The 15,001-nt window shown below is 36.8% G+C and overlaps 1 protein-coding gene across 1 annotated transcript in view; it reads left to right on the top strand.

The window, feature by feature from the left end:
- Positions 1–15,001, top strand: part of Kap3 (kinesin associated protein 3) — a 383,344-nt gene that overhangs the window by 16,317 nt on the left and 352,026 nt on the right. The gene's annotated exons all lie outside the window — the stretch shown is intronic.

Genomic DNA, 15,001 nt, shown 5'->3' on the forward strand with positions numbered 1-15,001 from the left:
GCACAGAACATGGGGATTTTCCAACAAAATAAAATACTGGAATTTTGTAATAACTTTTTTTGCATAACCACTAGTGAGTCAACAGTGGGGGATTCACAAAGAAGAATGGAAATGTTGAAAAATTATATCCAACATGTAGGGATTTACCGCACAAAAGCTTAAAAATACTGTGTTATGCGAGGTTTTCCATAATTGTCTAACCGTGTTACTTAGGTACTGTGTTATGCAAGGATTGCCGCAATTTATTAATTGTGTTAGAGCAAAACCTGTGTTGTAGAAGTACCGTGTTATATGGGGTTGCCTGTAGTTCATTTAAAAAAATCAATGCATTGTTTGGTGTTTGCTTAATAATTCAAGTACTGTTTGCATACTACAGAGCTGCTTGAATTTGTGGAATGATCTCATAACAGTTGCCTTTTGTGGCTCTTTCTAGCTGTGGGAAAAAATCCAGTGGAATGAAACTTGTGTTTTGGACAAAAACTGTTGGATAGACAGTGCTATGTATATGGGCACATTATGTAAGAGGATTCAATTTTTGGATTTGCAGATATTAGAGTGGCAGTGGTGAATAATTGAATCAGTTCTGTAGAACACTCTTATAAAAGTCTATGTTAATAGTAGATAATTAATAGTCGTTAAATTAAGTTGCACCTGGAACAGAATTAATAGTTGCACCTGCAGGGGCCGACCGGGCTAGCCGAGTGGGTAAAGTACCTACCCGGCAACCCAAAGGTCGCGGGTTCGATTCCCGCCTCGGGCTTGGATCAAAGTACTGCAAAAAAACCTTGGGAGGTGCAATATGGCCACAGAAGCCGATGCGCCAACAACTACCAAATCAAAAAAAAAAAAAAAAAATCAAAGCACCTGCAGGGTACAACTAGAATTCAAGACATCAGTGATTTCACTTTTCAAAATGATCATACTACTCAAAAGCGTGAATGCAATAAAGCTTCATCACTACAAGCTTCTTGCAACAGGTTGTCTCTCTCTGGTGCTTTTGCCCAGTTTTAATCAAATTTAATGTTCAGTCATCATGCATTTCTCATCATCTCTGTACAATACCACACTAATTCTGACAAAAACACGCTGGAATTGAGACATTAATGGGAGAATATTTCCCTGAGTAATGAATATGCAATCAGGATGTAAGGAAGTGTATCTGTTCTATGTTCATGTAAAAGACGTTACGTGAATATATATAGCATTTTAATAAAAAAAAAAAAAAAAAAAAGCTGTGCAACTTTAATGGCCTTTTAGTATTAGCATTAGTTGAGGCATATGATGCAAGAAAGCCTGAGGCTTATGCTGCACTAGGCAAAATAAAAAAAAATTCTGAATTTACCCCTAGAGAGAGAGGTGGGGGGGGAATTACCAAGAAAAAGAATAATGATGATATCCAGCCCGGGCCCCTGGGTGTGCCAAGTCCATACTCACAAGATGTGAGCCCCTAGCATCAGCCAAAAAAAAAAAAAAAAAAAAACACCCTTCCCATTTCACCCATCCAGTAACTCCAAATGTTTGTCTAGTTCAGCCTTTAAGCTATCAACTTCCACAACAACAGATGGAAGTCTGTTCCAGCAATCAACTGCCCATTAGCTAAAGGCAAACTTCTGTACATCTATTCTACAACTGCCTTTCCTCAATTTGAATCTATGCCCCCTCAGGTTCTTAATCTGAGCAAGTGGAAGTATCCCATCAGCGTTGAGCCTGTTCAAATCATTCAAGGCCTTATAGACTTCAGTCAGATCACCTCACAGGTGCCTAGCCTCCAGATGCTGCAACTTGTGGAACTTAAGCCTTTCTTCATAAGTGTACCCCTTTGTTCCTCTCACCAATCTTGCCCTTCTCTGTTGTTTTGGCAACTCTACATCCTTCATAAAATGAGGCCTCCAGACCTGTATACAGTACTCAAGGTGTGGCCTGACCATTGCCTTATACAAAGGGATAATCACCTTGTCTCTGCTAGCAAAATTCCTTTATATCATTGACAAAACTCCATGACCTGCTCTGGCAGCCCATCTGCACTGCTCAGAGAACTTCATATCTGACTACACAATTATCCCCAGGTCTTTTTCATTCTCTGCCTCCCTGAGTTTAATACCACAGAGTTGGTATGTTTCTCTTGGGTTATTGCTACCATATGCCTTCCCTGCTATTTGTAGAAAAAGGCATGCAGTAGAAACAATTCCTGTGCGATAATGAGTGTATTGAGTGTGAGAGGAATGATTAATTATTCTGACTGCCCTCTATTCATGGATGGAGTCCATGAATTAAGAGAGGTTTTGGGAGCACCACTCCAGATGTGGGTATAATGTTCATAGTAGGACAGATTTTGAACAAGAAACAGAGTGAAAACTCACTTTCATACTTGACTACTTTTTTTTTTTTTTTTTTATAAACAGCTACACTGACTGTTGAAATATTGTTACCACATTCTGTGCTTTTTGGTACTCAAAACCTCTTTTAACCTTTCATTGCTAATATGGTGTCTGAGAAATACTACTTTTTAAAATCTTTTTTTTTTTTCAAATTTGTAAAGGAAATGAAATAGTTCCATGTACCATTGCCCACCAGTATTCTTTGACTGGTTATACAGTGTTTTCTGTTTTCATTTTGATGTCTTGTGAATTATGTTAATTTTTTGTTTGGCAATTGACCTTCTGTCACTTGCACTTCAATTTTAACAAAATCACTCACCTGGCATCTGTGTGATACCCTTTTTTGTTTTACTTATAAAAATGTTTTTAGCTTTCTTAATGAATTGATTTGCTAAACCCAGTTAAAAAATATCGAGCAGAAATAATTTAGAGAGATCAAAAATAATAACAGTAATAATAAAAATAAGAAATAATAAAATTTATAGTAATTATATATGGTATTTTAAGTAAAAATAATAATAAAATATTTATCATATTTTTTAGAATTTAAGTTTGCTTAACCCCTGGATTGAATGCTCACATGGCATTTGGCAGATGCAACATGAATGTGTATTTTTGTCAGCTGTTTGCATTTAGCTGGCAAAATTGAAGTTCTACAGCAAGATTTGACACTCATCACTGTCACGAGAATGGGAGTTGCTCAGAAGAAAGGTGAATACTTTTGCTCACCTGGTATCTGTTGTTATTATTATTAGCTATATGGTGCAAGGAAGCCTGAAGCTTATGCTGCACCAGCCAAAAAAAAAAAAAAAAAAAAATTCTGAATTACCCAGAGGGAGAGAACAAGAGAGTCAGAAGGGAATCACCAAGAAATAGAAGAATGATGATATCCAGCTCAGGACCCTGGGTGTGCCAAGCCGATACTCACCAGATGTGAGTCCCTGGGGTTATTTGAATCCCAACCAATAATTTAATGTCTTATAATTCATAATGTATTGAAGTGAAAATAGAAAATACTATATAACTAGTTCGAGAATATTGGTGGGCAAAGGTACATGGAATGATTTAATTTAATTTACAAATTAAAAAAGAAAAATAAAGGCCCATGTCAGAAGCCATGTTAGCAGATGCAGGTAAGCAAAAACATCTTTCTTCAAGGCAATTCCCATTACCATGTGGCATCTCTGAGATTATAGTGTGACCGCTATCTAATCTTGTAGAGCTTTGGTTTTAGCAACTAAACATGAATCCAGATGCCGCATCAGTGTCTGGGTTTGAATGACTGACCTTTAAATGGAGGTCTAATTCCTTTAAAAAAAAAAAGGAATGAATGACCTTTAAATTCTAAAAATCACAACCAAAAACTTTATTATTGGTTTCTCTCGTGTATTTTCATTTGATAATTTTTGTAATTGCATTTAGCAAATCATAATAGGTCACCATTTTAAACTCAATAAAAAAGCTAAAAATTTATTTTTTATAATTAAAATATGTGGCAATGTCAGGCATTCTTTAAAAAGAATGCCTGACATTGCCACAAAGTGACTTAGTTAAAATGAGGGTGCAAGTGATGGAAGGTTAATCTTCTGCCTGAAATCCAAATGAGAGCAGCTAGGTTAATTAATGATCTCTCACGGACTCACTGCACTCGCTGTTTTATTACAGATATCCAGTTTCTGCTGTATGTTGTTTTGAAAGCACTCAATTGTGTTTTTTTTTTTTTTTTTTCTCTCGTATGGAGACTATTTTTGATACTATAAGAAAGTTTAGAACCACGGTTGTCCCAAATAAAGATATGAAAAAAAAAAGTTCTGTTTATACTCTGGCAGTCACTTAGTTCAGAAGAGTTTATAACTAGTTATTTGAAACAGTATTATCATTAATGTATTTAGTTGTTACTTTGTCTTTCAAACATGTACTGTTGCACTCTCACTTGAATGCTTGACTTAAGTGATCAGACCTGTCATTTTTGTTAGAAATCTGTGTTGTTGAAGATGAGCATGAGAGAGTGAGCACAGTAGGCTTCTCAGTATGGCCAAGTTTTATATGGATTGAAGTTAACTGAATTGTCATCATCTCCCCACTGGAGAATTAACATGGAGTTCAGGATTTGAGGAATTGGTGATGATTATTTGAGAAGTTGCTTTTATAGAGCAGAGTTTGTCTGCTCTATAAAAACAAAATATAGTGCAGTCAGGAAAATTGGATAGGTGTCCTGTCAATAGGTCATTAACGTACAAGAGGGAAAATGTAGTTTAAAAAACAGAACTTTAAGCAACTCAGAATTAATTGGCATGTAAGAAAACAGCTATTTCCATCTGGGTGAGTGGTGGGGGAGGGAGGGAGAGAGAGAGAGAGAGAGAGAGAGAGAGAGAGAGAGGGGGGGGGGAAAGCTTGCTATGCATTTAAAATACTGGAATGCAGCCTGTAAGATAAAATTCTTTAGAAGAATGTTATTCCACATGTAATTGAAAATATACTGGGTTGTTAAAATTAAAGTATCCCTATGTAGAGGGCTCTGGAGCGAATTCTAAGGCTTGTACTGAAGAGAAATTTGGACAACAGGTACAATAAAAAAAATGCGCTCGCCATTTATTAGAAAAAAAAATTAGTTACAAAATTTGTCACTATATGTTGCTGTGGCAATACAAATCACCTGAACAGCACTACAATTGTTCAATGTGTCCTCCATTTTGGTCAACAACAGTTTCCATCCGAAGAACAACATTTTATACAGCAGAACGTAACATGTCAACTGGAATAGCCAGCACGTGACGTCTGATGCTGTCCTTCAGATCTGCAGGAGTTTGACATCCTTCCCAATACACCTGGTTCTTCAAAAACGCCCCCAACCAGAAGTCGGATGGGGTGAGGTCTGGTGGCCGAGGTGTCTGGAAACAACGGCTGATGACCCGTTCGTCTGTGATGTGTTGCCTTAGCAATCTTTGGACATAGTGGTGGATATGGGATGGCTCACCATCTTGCATGAATATGGTATCCTGAAGGCACCCACATTGCAGCTCTGGTATTGCAAAATTTGCCAACATTTCATAATATCACTGTCCAGTGACGGAACAGATGTGGGGTCCAGTTGGTGTTACCTGTTCAAAAAAAATATGGCCCAATCATGAATATGGCCGTAAATCCATACCACACTGTCACTTTTGGAGAATGCAACGGGACCTCTTGGATAACTTGAGAATTTGGATAACACAGCATGCGCTTTTTAAGGGGAAGTCTTTTCTGATCAATTTCATTGGATACTACGATGTGGTCACAAAGGAACTGGATGAAAAAAAATGATTTTGATATCATATACTTGGGTTTCAGGAAAGCTTTTGATACTGTTGCACATGAAAAACTGCTGTACAAATTGGAATGGTATGGCATTAAGGGCAAGTTACTGCAATGGATAAAGGGATGGTTGAGTGGGAGACAGCAGAGAGTGGTAATAAATGGACACTGCTCTATGTGGACTAATGTTATTAGCGGAGTCCCCCAGGGTTTGGTGCTGGGCCCATTGTTGTTTTGTGTATTTATCAATGATATTGATGAAGGTATATCAGGCTTAATGTCCAAGTTTGCAGATGATACAAAGGTTGGGTTGTTATAGACAATAAAGACAGTATGCTACTGCAACAGGATCTAGAAAAGTTAGGCAGGGCTGAGAAGTGGCAACTGAAGTTTAACATTGACAAATGCAAAGTACTGCAAAGTAACCCAAGGGAAACGTACCAACTCTGTGGTACTACACTCAGGGAGGTGGAGAATGAAAAAGACCTGGAGGTAATTGTGCAGTCAAATGTGAAGTTCTCTGAGCAGTGCAGATGGTCTGCCGGAGTGGGTCATGGAGTTTTGTCAATGATATATAGGAACTTTGCTACCAAAGACAAGGATGTGATTATCCCTTCGTATAAGGCAGTGGTCAGGCCACACCTTGAGTACTGTATACAGGTCTGAAGGCCTCATTTTAGGAAGGATGTAGATTTGCTTGAGCGTGTACAGAGAAGGGCAACAAGATTGGTGAGGGAAATGAAGGGATTCTCTTACCAAGATAGGCTTAAGTTCTGCAAATTGCGGCACCTGGAGAGTAGACATATGCGAGATGATCTGATTGAGGTGCAAAAGGGCTTGAATGGGTTGAAAAAGGTGAATGCTGATGGGGAATTCTTTCTCTTGCTCATATTATGAACCTGAGGGAGCATAGATTCAAATTGAGGAAAGACAGTTGTAGAATAGATGTGTGGAAATTTGCCTTTAGCCAGTAGGTGGTTAATTGCTGGAACAAGCTTCCATCTGTTGTTGTGGAAGTTGATAGCTTAAATAAATTCAAGGAGGAACTGGAAAAACATTTGGAGTGACTGGATGGGTGAAATGGGAAAGGTTATTTTTTTTTATTTGTTGGCTGATGCTGTATAAGCTTGCTTTCTTGCATCATATGCCTCAGCTAATGCTAATAAATGAAGTTCATTTCATTTATCTACTGATGCATACATCAGTTTGCATCAATGGTTATGTTATTATCAGCTTAATTTGTCTTGAAAACTACTCAAAATAGTTCTTAAATGTTAACTGTCTGTGAAGGCTTGATTGATTTAGTTTAGTTAATTTAAGAAAGAGTAAATTATGAGTATGTTTGTGTAGTTGTGGATATTCGAAAGCATTCTTATATTTAAGTGGGTTCCTGCTGTCAATAGATGCTTCAGAATGTTCTGTGCACTCATTGAGGGGGAAAAGAAGTGTGCTCTTATCAACCTATTTTGGGGTCATCCTCATTGCTAAGGAGGTATGCTTGATTTTGGAAAATCTTGCTTCATAATTGGATACATCATAGTATCCAATCAAATTTGTTAGACAAGACTTCCCCTTAACAAATCCATCTTGTGTCTTAGCTATAACTGCAGTCTTGTCTAGATGATCCTGTGTTTCTTCTTTAACCTGTGACTCCATTATTTTCCCCGGAACAGAAATTAAACTAACAGGTCTGTAATTATTCTTGTCACCCTTTGATCCCCCTTTGTGAATTGGGGATATATTTGCACATCTTCAGCCTGTGGGGACTTCCCCTGAGTCCAAGGATGCTGTCATAATTATGGCTAAGGGTTTGCTTACTTCCTTTGCTGCCTCCTTTAATAAAAGTCATAGATCCCATCCACCTCAGGTGCCTTATGTTTAATTTCAACAGTTTCTTCTGCACTTTGCTGGCCGTTATTACAAAATCACTTAGCTCTGTACTAGAGTTTGATATACTGGATTATATTATTCTTTGAAAGATTATATACAAATGCAAAAGCATTAGAGGAAATGAAACAAGTTGAGTAGACTTGAAATTTCTCTTTTTCTTTATTCACAGTTTTTTTTTTGGTGGGGGTCAGCAGGATTGTAGCTTTATTGGTGAATAAAATGATTAGTTGTTGAACTATTCTCATTTGAAAGGGTTACAGTTGTAACTGCCATTAATCATGTATCATGTGCCTGCCTTTTTATGTTATTAATGGTTGTCTACTGTATCTGGTACACTCTAATTCATATCACAGCTGTATATGTATAGTTTTCATTAATTTTTAGGCACATTTTCATATATATGCTAAGCACCAAATTGTCTTCACTGTGTTCATCCATCCATCTGCACGTAACTGGGGGACTCCTCTTGGAAAATTTTTCATGAAATTTTGTATTTGGGCTTGTTAAAAATATTTTTCGAGCTTAACCAAATTTCGTTGAAATCAGACAAATAGAAATCTAGCAGTTATTTTTTATATACAATTTGTGGGGGGGGGGATTCATGGATTAAAGGTAGTTTTAATGTAGCTTTAGACAGTCCAAGCATGCTTTTTGTGTATTGTTATGCATGACTCGTAAATGGGATGTCACTTGGGAAGAGATACATGTACAGGCACTCCCCGACTTCTGTAAATTTGACTTATGTTTTTGCTGGCCAGTGCAAACTGAATAAAATATAGAAACGTATCCTGTAAGAATAAAAGGAGTTATCGTGAAAATATTGTAATGTGAACCCAGTAACACTTTTTTTTTGGTAATTCGCTCCAAGACCTCAGAAGTTGAAATTTTTGCTATATAACCAAGCTATTTTATTCTCTAAAAGGTCATTTTTATATTGTATTAGGTTTTATATAATTTTATGTCAAATAAGTTCAACACAAAAATCAGGTTTAACTAAAGGATGCAAAAACAAAACACTCGGCCTACACGTTTGCACTATTGGCTGAGAAGGGCTACACGGTCTGGCCAGAGAGTGCAGTGCACTTTCATCGTTATCATATGTTCTGTTATCAGAATCAATTTTGTATGCCTTTGTGATATTTTTCTAAAACACATTTCTGGAGGCCACTACCATAAAACAATAAAAACAATTTGAACTTTCTGGTTTATTGTGCTTTTCTGTTAATGAAATCTATTATAAATGGGTAGTAAACTCGATCTTATTTCCCTTGCGATAATACTGATAACTGGAATTGTGTGGATTTTTACTTTATTATGGTGAAATGTGTTTCCCCTTCACCGAAATTTTCATTCACATAAAAAAAAAAGCATAAATAAATTTTCAGAATCTTCTCTTCATTCCTATTTACTTATTACAACGATGAAGGGAAAGGACCAATGGAAAGTGTAAGTGGTGGCAGTGCTAGGAAACGAAACAAAATTGATATAGAAATGAAATTGATAAAGAAGTAAGAAGTAGGACAAAGTTTGTCATCTATTACATGGGAATTATGTCTTGCTGCTTCAACAGTGAATACTATTTTAAAGGACAGTGCTCATATAAAAGAACATGTTAAAGGATCAACGCATTTAAGATCAACAGTGATCACAAAACAGTGTTCAGGTGCTATATCGAAGATGGAAACACTTAATAATGTGGACGGAAAATCAGATTCAGAAACAAGTCCCCCTGAATCTGACTTTCTTGATTAATCAATGCTTATAAAAGTCAGTTATTAATCAATAACCGACTTTCGTGATTAATCAATGCTTTCCACTTTTTAAAACATACTACCTGATGGCACGGCACACTGCATTGTGCCATGAGCACTGGTCTAATATTACATAAAAACACTGTTGGAAACACCCATTTTATAGGAACACCAAAAATCTTATTTTGGCATTCCTAAAAATAGTTAGGGAAGGATGTTATGTGGTTGTTTTCCATTAAGATTATTACTATATTTAATTACTCTTATAACCACTCTTATACCATGTGAAATATAGTTTATTAAGCTATTTGCCAAACTACTATACATTAAGGTAACGTTTCAGGTATCTTACTGATACCCATCATCAGACTGTACTGTTGGGTAATTGTATTCAAATTTATAACCCTTTCTGTTTTTGTTTGCCCAACAGCACTGTCTGACGATGGGAATTGGTAAGATACCTGAAACCTCACCTTAATGTATAGTAGTTTAGGCAAATAGCTTAATAAACTATATTTCATGTGTATAAAAGTGGTATTAAATATAGTAATATGCTTAATGTCATTCCTATAAAATTGCACTTTTTTGACTTGTGTCATTTTTCTAGAGAAGATACGATATCTGTGGGTAACTTAAAGAAGAGACATAATGGCCATATGTCTACCACCAAATGTAACATTCATGATCCAGCCTATGATCAAAGGGTTCTAGAATGTCCAAAGAGATGACATAGGTGAAAGTTTTTGTGTAGTTTTTCCAAAATTAGAAGAGACTTTTAAATTGTTAAGTTGTCAACATCAAAGATCAGTTTACAATATAATAGTACCATGGAATGAAATTACAAGTTCAACATTTAAAAAAAATTTGGAGAAAACTTGGGCCTGACGTTGAGAATACTAACAAAAAAAAAAAAAAGTCCTGAACTATAAGAAAATAATCTAGAAGGTAGTTTATTAACTAATTTCAGGCACATTGAAGGTTCTAAAGATTTACAGAAAGATGTACAATGGATTCAGTGTTTTCCAACAAATGGTTACTGATTTTTTGGGAAATGAAATTATGGATAATGCAGAAATCGTACATACCATGATGGAAACAGATGAATCTAAATATGAAGAGGAGACTGAAACCTAACGGCCAAAATTTTCTCATGAAGCTGTGATTTTTGACAGCTTCATGAGAAATAAGCTTTAAATTGTATTGTAATGTCTGAATCAGTAGTCAGTGTGATGTTTATTAAAGGGGAGGGACTATGTTGCAAAACACCAAATTTCATCTAAACAGATAAATTACTGATTTTATGTAAATGAATGTGTATATATGTATACAGTATGCTTTGTGAAATACAGTCGATTCTGGTTATTTGGGACACATCGGGACTAATGCATTTTGGCCCGATTAAGCGGCTGCCCCAATTATCCGAAGTTTCACGTAAATAGTTAAAAATACAATGTATCCCCCCTTTACAATTAGTTCACTGTACAATCAAATCTAATTGATCCAGCGAGTAGTACAAAAACAGAAAAAGTCCGATTACAGGCTTACCTACTTCGGGAGTGGCAACAAAGATGGACCGATACAACAAAAGGAGAAATCACAAGAAAATTCCTTCCCAACCTCAGCAAAATATATCCCAAGCAACCAGCCTGGTACTTTCCGGGGAAGCATTTGACTTCGCTCCTTATTGGTCATGGTCCCTTTAAGGAGAAGCTGCTTGGGTTCTGCCTTGTTGAGGACCCCAACTGCACATGTGGGGAGATCGAGAAATGGAACCACTTGGCCTACGACTGCCCAGAATACGAAGATCTCAGAGGCATCCTGATCACAAAGATATACTACCTTCTGAAAGGACTGGAATCCCACTTCATTGACACAGAAGAGGAATACAGAGCACTTTCTCAATATGCGCAGGACCTCTTCGAGAGGAGAAAACTGCTAATTACCATAAATCGTGTCTGAAGAAAGATCACCACAAGTTAAACTGTACAAGACCATAAAATACTATCCAACAGAGTTACTACAGAGAAAAACCTTGAGACAAGTGAGTGAAAAACACAAGGACGGAGCTTACCCCATGAGCGACCAGACTGAAATCGACTCAATATTGAAGAAAAGAGACTTAACGCAGCACAGCTGCCAAACGCCATTTGGTGACTTGAAGAAGGCACCCTAGCCTCCTTCATCTTTAATACCCATATCCCCGGTGGTGGGGAGAGACAGTCTTACTGTCTCATCCCCTTCTCGCCATTCCCACTTTCCCTTCTGGTGGGGCATGGGCATGCCCCACTGTGACTTGGAGTTGCCTCCTCTTTCGATTCCATACTTCTGTCTTTTCCCCCCAGACTTCAGTCTCCCCACCCATTCTACCTCCACATACGCAAGCGAATGCCCTATGCATCAGAATTGATTTAATCATCTCCAAATTACGTTTTTCGCCCATACACTCGGCGTTTCAAAAATTGTATGGAGTCAAATGCCTTTTCATAATCCACAAATACCAGGCATAATGGTTTTTTATATTCATTTGCTTTCTCCATTAGCTGTGATATTACGTGAAGGTGATCCATAGTTGAGAATCCTGTCCTAAAGCCAGCTTGTTCTTTCGATTGATTCTTATCAAGTATTCTTTCTAATATGTTAGTAATGACCGTTGTGAACAACTTGTAGATGTGGGATAACAAGCTAATTTGTCTATAATTTCCAATTTCTGATTTATCTCCTTTCTTATGCAGCAAAACTATGATTGCATTATTCCACTGCTTAGGCTTCACACCTTTTCTAATGCACTTTGTGAAGAGCCTTGCCAGTTTTTGTGTTATGTCTCTTCCTCCAAATTTTAACAACTCTACAGTAACTTCATCTTCCCCGGGGCTTTCTGATTCTTCATTTTCTTCAGTGCATGTTCTACCTCATCAGGAAGAATATCGGGTATGTCGTATGTGTTGCTACTTTGCAATCCATCTTCCTCACTGCTGCCATCATTCCCCTGCTCCTTGTATAATTCTCTATAGTAGTCTTCTTCTATTTGAATTATGCCTTCTCTGCTGTTTATAAGTACACCATTGCTATTCTTCAGTTTCAGTATCATTTGTCTTTCTGTATTACTGCTCATGGCTGCTGATTTAAGTTCTTTGTTTTCCCTTAATGCTTTTTCTACTTTTCTTGTGTTAAATCTTCTTATGTCCTCTCTGAGTCTCTTTCTAATGGCTTTGCATAACTCAGTATACTCAGTTTTCTCCCTGTCAGTGTTTTCCTTGCTCTTCATTTGTTGTCTTCGATTCATCATGACAAGTGTTTCTCGACTAATTTTTTCTTCTTTGGATTTCTTTTTCCCTATAGGTTTCTTGGGCTTTATCACTTCCAGAAAGTTGTAATATTCCTCGTAAATATCTTGGTCCCGAGCAGTCTGCAGAAGCTCATACTTGTTCTTAAGTTCCAGTACATACTGTTTTTTCTCCTCTTCTGTTATCTCAAAGACGTTTGTATTATTTACTCGAGTCAGTTTTTTCCTTTCCTACATCTATATCAAGTGTACATCTTACCATTCTGTGATCACTTCCAACATTTACCTTATTCAGGAAGGTAACATCATTCACAACATATCTTCTGTTAGTGAGGATGAAGTCGATTTCATTAGTAGTTAATCCATTTGGACTCTTCCATGTCCACTTTCTGTTCACCCTTTTCTTGAAAAAAGCGTTCATTACTGACAGTCCTTGAGATTCTGCAAATTCCACAAGTCTTTCACCTCTTTCATTTCTTTCACCAATTCCAAAATTTTCTATAGTTCCCCTTTCTGTGCTGTTTTGTCTTTTTCCAACCTTATCATTGAAGTCCCCCATAATAATAGTGTAGGGATTTTCTGCTCATCTAGAAGACTCAATTTCGGTGTACATTTCTTCAACCTCTTCATCATCATGGCTCGATGTTGGTGCATAAATCATTGTAATCTTTAGCTTGTACCTCTTAGAAATCTTGATTATTAGTGTTGACACCCTTGGTGATGCACTTTTGAATTCCAAAATGTTGTTTTTAAAATCTTTATGGACCAGAAACCCAACTCCACCTTCACTCCTTTCACTGTTTCCATTGGTGTACAGCAGATTTCCACTTGATAAACTTATAAGTGATTTTTTTTCTTCTTGTTTCAGCCGAAACGATGATATTCCAATTCACATTTTCTAATTCCTTTACCAGCTCTAATATCCTGTCTTCACCGATGAGTGATCTTATGTTATAACAGGCCAAGTGAATGGCAGCCTGGCCATACCCAGAGATTCTTAGCACCCTCTGCTTCCACTCTGATCCTCTCACTGACGTAAGAGGGAGAGTGAAAGCTACTGGGGACTGAGGGCCATTTGTTTTGTCGTGCTGTCATATGCTGGAGGGTTTGGTCTTTTTCCTCTTCACACTGACCAGGAGTCTTGAAGAGAACCACTCTACACGTTCGTTGCCACCTATGTGACGTAACAGGGCTTACCATCGAGAAGGTGTGCATGAGTGGATTTTAGGGAGGCAGGCCAACCGGACTTCTCCTAAATCTTCTGTAATAGAGAGATATTGGATCCATCAGTGTTTTAGACTGAGTGTCTGATAACACACAGGATACCTGTTCCCCTCTAAACGAGTTACAAAGCTTTAAAAATAGGAATGAAGAGAAGATTCTGAAAATTATTTTTTTTATATGATTGAAGATTCCATGGAAGTGTAAACACATTTCACCATAATAACCCACAGAATTCCAGCTGTCGGTATTATTACAAATTCAATAAGATCGAATTTACTATCCATTTATGATAGATTGCACTAACAGAAAGGCCCAATAAACAGGTGACTGCTAATTGTTTTATGGTTGTGACCTCCAGAAATCCTACGTGGTACGGTCGGAGACAATCGCTGGGTAATCTCCAGTACTGAGGTCTCCTGCCCCGATTAAACGGCATTTTGTCCCAATTGAGCGAAGTAAACCCCGACTATTTTCTCGATTGGTTTCTGTTTTTTAAGATTTGCCCCAAATAAACAGCTGCCCCAATTAACCGGTGGCCCAAATAACTGGAATGCACTGTACTTTTTTATGATTCCCTGACTTAATTTTTTCAGATAACTGACCAACTACTGGTCCTGATCACATTGGATAAGAGAGCTTATCATGCGGCCATGTTTAGGCATCTCCGTCTTGTTAATAGCACTGTATGCATTGTATAAATTATTAATTAAAGAAGAATTATTAAAGAATTACATTAAAAAAAAAATTTATGCATTAATTTTTTTTTTTCAGGCAAAGAAGGCTGCTATATTGATCACACTATATAGCAGCCTTTGTGCATTGTTAAAATAAAAAAAAATTATAAAACAAAACACAATTTTAAAAAATTGTTTTCATTTGAACTGGATATTTTTGATAAAAATTGCACTCCAGTTTTGAAAATTATAGTGTGGCATGAATTAACTTCTTTTTTTTTTTATTAGTCAAGCCATTTCTAATTAGTTTAAAAATATTTTTCTATATGAACAAATCATTATTTTTAATATGTGTAGGTGATAGGCAAGAGTGATTTATAGTTCTGAAAATTGAAAATAATACACAGCTAAAATATTGAGTTTAATGTTTTAGCTTAATGTTGAGTTTAATGAAATTGAGTAGAATAACTAACCATTCTTCAAACTACGCAGTGCAAGCACAAATAT

This window comes from Mastigoproctus giganteus, chromosome 2 (genome assembly GCF_048544385.1).
Source record: "Mastigoproctus giganteus isolate SK-2022 chromosome 2, ASM4854438v1, whole genome shotgun sequence".
NCBI lineage: Eukaryota > Metazoa > Arthropoda > Arachnida > Uropygi > Thelyphonidae > Mastigoproctus > Mastigoproctus giganteus.